General features: G+C 40.7%; 1 pseudogene; it reads left to right on the top strand.

Moving 5' to 3' along the window:
* Nucleotides 1-1,125: 1,125 nt before the first annotated feature.
* LOC146609831 (uncharacterized) lies at nt 1,126-1,766 on the top strand (annotated as a pseudogene).
* Nucleotides 1,767-4,551: the final 2,785 nt, after the last annotated feature.

Genomic DNA, 4,551 nt, shown 5'->3' with positions numbered 1-4,551 from the left:
CAACAGTGGTATTGGCCTTTTTTGCTAATTCTGTGTATGCTTGTTTCACTGACACAGTATTGCAACTAATTGTTCACCCCCATGCCTTTCCTACTGTGACGAATTGAACACCCTTAGTAAAGGGGAGATTTTATTAGTTATTTATTATGAACATGCAGTTCTTACATTTTACTGACTATTCACTGGAGGAGATGGAAGAAATACCAGCAATTTCTTATTTCTTCGCAATTAAAGTTATTCTGTTTGTATCTAGTCCAAACCATGTGCAGCAAAGGCAGTAAGGTTTTGTTTTCTGTATGTAATGAACATCAGAGCGATTTTTGATAAGTGTAACGCTATGAGCAACATAATTGCTTAGCTTAGCTATTAGCTAAGAAATTGTAAGTACATATTACTAAATCGCACAATACTGACTGAAAATGTCATTTTTTAAATGCACGACAGCATGGGTCACCGTTCACACAGCCTGATGTACATAACAATATATATTTAATTCTGGAGAACAAGCTCTGTTCATAAGGTTAATAGCTATTAGTAATTATAGCATTAGCTTCAAAGGCACATTCATTACCCAACATTTGACTTTTGCTGTCTATAGGTAGAAATTACTCTGAATCACAGCTCCGCTGGCAATAACACTCTTGGCCATGAGTGAACTAAAGAAACCATCCATCTTCTTCCCGCTGTCCAATTCACGGTCGTGTGGAGGGGTCTGGAGCCTATCCCAACTTCCATGGGTTGAGAGGCGGGGTACATGGTCAACAGGTCGCCAACTAGTGTTTGCACCTATTGTTTCCTGGCCAGGTGGCTACTCAAGGATCTACTTAGGAAGATCCTGTGTTTTGTGGTGGCTACACACTGGCTGTCACTTGGTGTTCGCTCTCTCTGCGGTAGGGTATCACTCCCTGTTCCTGTTCCAACACACAGTGGTGTGTTTGAGTAGCTTATCTGCATAGCAATTTAATTAAACACATTTAGATACCTTCTTTTTTCATAGTATAATCTTCATGTGCTTCATCCAAAGCACACTCTCTGTGTACTCACTCCTTAATTTATTGCCAAAGTATTCACTCACTGTGTCTTTACTGTTTCACTAGCTTAGCTTGTAGCCGACTCGCTAGCAGCATGGCCTCTTCACCTGTTCCTCCTGCACTTTCCTGCTCATTGTGTCAGATATCTAGTTACTCCTTGGCCTCCTTTAGCAGTAATGATACTTGTAATAAATGTAGCCTCTTTGCAGCTCTGGAGGCCAGGATTACTGAATTGGAGACTCGGCTTCACACCCTTGATACACCTGTAGCTAGCCAGGCCCCTATAGGCGGTGCAGCCGAAGGTAGCGTAGGCCCCGGCAGACTCCGAGCAGCAGGGGAAAGAGAACGGCTGGGTGACGGTAAGGAGGAAGCATAGTCTTAAACAGAAGCTGCAGGTACACCACCAACCTGTTCATGTGTCTAACCGTTTTTCCCCACTCGGCGACAGACCCGCCGGGGATCAAACTCTGGTAATTGACAATTCTATTCTCAGACATGTGAAGCTAGAGACACCGGCAACCATAGCCAATTGTTTTCCAGGGGCCAGAGCAGGCGACACCGAGGGAAATTTAAAACTGCTGGCTAAGGGTAAACGTAAATTCTGTAAAATTATAATTCACGTCGGCAGTAATGACACCCAGTTACGTCAATAAAATAAATATTGAATCGGTGTGTAAATTTGCCAAAACAATGTCGGACTCTGTAGTTTTCTCTGGTGTTGCTATCAGTGTGTGAAGAGTGGGAGAAGAGGGTTGCATTGACAATCCAACACAATGGGCAGCACATTGAACACATTTTATAAGTGGTCAGAAACTTGTAAATAACTCATGAAAGAATAAAGTTACGTTGAAACCAAGCACACCATTGTTTTTCTTGTGACATTACCAATAAGTATGATGTGTCACATGGCCCTCTTCCTACTGAAAAAACAAAAGTTGTATCCAAGATGGCCGACTTCTAAATGGCCACCATGGTCACCACCCATCTTGAGGAGTTTGCCCCCTCGCATATACTAATGTGCCACAAACAGGACTTTAATATCACCAACCATTCCCATGTTATTACGGTGTATCCATATAAATGGCCCAACCTGTATTTTGGATCTCTAGCATTTCTAAAAGCATAAACTGATTTCACCACTGATCTTTAAATCAAAATTGTACCATAAAACTGTAATTGTACCACATCCAAGACATGCACGAAAATAAAAACAACCAATACATGATTTTCGGTCTCACTTTATTTAATGATGATGTGAAAAGTAAAGGCTGTCCATAACATTCAGACAACAAAAGAAGAATGTTTTTTTTTCTCCAAAGTCCCCCCCCCATAACAACTAATGGCTCCAAAAATGTTCAGGTGTTCCAAGTGTGATACTTATTTTATACAACTTCTTCATATCTAGACCTCATCTGTACATAACATAGTTACAGATACTGTAAATTAAAAAAAATGACTTCCAAGTATCCTTGTGGCATTTTGTGAAACATTTTCCTATGTAAAAATGAAAATGTACGTAAAGATCTTTACATATACATATATATAGTTCTCTATTCTTTCTGTAATAAGAAAACAATTTATTGCCCCTCTTAAACATGTTGCATTTAACATAGGTTTTGTTTATCATTTTAAACTCTTAATTGAACTTAATGCCATGTGATACCACATATCAAACCGACAAAACAGTAACAGTATGGACCTCTGTGTTGTTCCACTTAATATATTTCTCATATTACTATATTTTTGGACATGTATGTTTTGTGTTCTCCAGAAACCCTGATGATGACACATACAACGATATAATATATATACGTACATGTCACTTTGCTCTTCAAACTTAAAAGACCTGTGGCAAATACAAATCATCAGCATGATGTTATTCATTACAGGAATTTATGAGCCCTTGACCTTCCACGATTGCATCTGCTGAACAATTTTTCATTCATGTTCAAAAGAATTGAAATGGTTCATAAAAGAATAAAAATCAGGGCACCTTACAAAATATATCGAACAACAACTGATGATCTGCATTTGGTATTTTTGAATGGACTAAAAGGAAAAAAAAGTAATTTGATAAATTGGTAAATGCCAGGAGTGGTTTATTAAGATTGATCGTTTGCTACTACTTTCACTTTATTGCCCTCGGTGAATTGTTGCTAAACCAGTAGCATATTCGATATGATGATGTTGAGTTTACCCATTGAGAATCTTGGCATTGACGTGTGTGAGCTGATCAAACAGGTTAAGAGAACCTAAATCCATGAGCAAATACACGTAAAACCAAATCGCAGGTGAGAGGATGAAACTACAGAGTGGATTTGTCACAACAGTTGCAAAAACAGAGGTAACTCTGTGAATTATACATTTTATTTCATGCCGTCTTGAGAAAGCCAAATACCAAATATTCCATACATGGACACCATCATCAGGGTATCAGCAAATTGTACACAATCACATTTAATGTAATATATAAAATGTGCGGTTGGTTTGTTTTATCTCCTGAAGGAAGAACCAACCCTCTGACAATGTCTCTCACTCACTTGTCAAGTGATCGTGATTCTCTGGTTGGCAAAGGTGCAGGAGAAGCTGTGACTCCTTGGGTATCTGTGCTCAGGGTTTTCCCTGCTCCTGTACTAAGCAGGAGCTGGAAGGGGAGGAGCTCTCATAGGGGGGGAGTCACCGTGATATGTCCCCATAGCAGGCGGGTCCCTGCTTGGTTGTCTCTTGCTCCAACTCGGTCGCAGGAGAGATCCACTCCAGCTGAGGTGGAGTATTTGCCAAGTACTCCCAAACTGTCCCGTTCACCGAGGCATGGAATTGAAATTAATCTATGACACGTTGTACACTTTACAGATGTGCGGCCAATGTTGTGGGTCAGCGCATTTACCACACTGTGTATGTACTGTGGGTCCTGCAGGCTACAATATAAGACAACAGGCACAGCGCTCAACAAACGCCTTAAAAACTAAAAACCAAGACACCAATGGTGAAACAATATGCTGAGGACAAACCTTCTCACGCTCGATAAAAAAGTCCTTTGTTTGTCCGGAGTCATTACTTGCTTTTCTCCTGCATGAGGAAAGTTTTACAAAAAACTGTCGATGACCGTTGTGCTCAATGCGGTTCAGCGGCACTGAACATTACATTTCCATAGCAACCGAGGTATGTTCACTGTTGCTAAGTGTGAAGTGGGTTTTCATGACACTCGATATTATCTGTGAAGAAAGCCCTGTGTCTGTGCTGTATCACTGTGTCCAGCAGTGGCGGCATCACCGTCTTGGAACTGTAAGCTACAGTCGGTAGGGGCTTATTACTTGAGACTCCCTTGTGTTTACTGTCTTTACTACCACTCATGGAAATTCAGGTCAGCCCGCTTAATCCAGACTAGCTGTGGAACCGGAAAACCTACATCCTTTCCACCATCACTTCTCGAGTTTGATCTCTTCTGACAAAGCAGCTTTTTATTCATTTCAGAGTCTTGTGCCTTTTTTTGTGCCATTGACTCCCCCATCGCCCTTAA

This window comes from Diplotaxodon limnothrissa, linkage group LG22, assembly GCF_057381915.1.
Source record: "Diplotaxodon limnothrissa isolate DT_005_m linkage group LG22, D_limnothrissa_male_GT1.1, whole genome shotgun sequence".
NCBI lineage: Eukaryota > Metazoa > Chordata > Actinopteri > Cichliformes > Cichlidae > Diplotaxodon > Diplotaxodon limnothrissa.
This window is presented reverse-complemented; position numbering and strand designations above follow the sequence as displayed.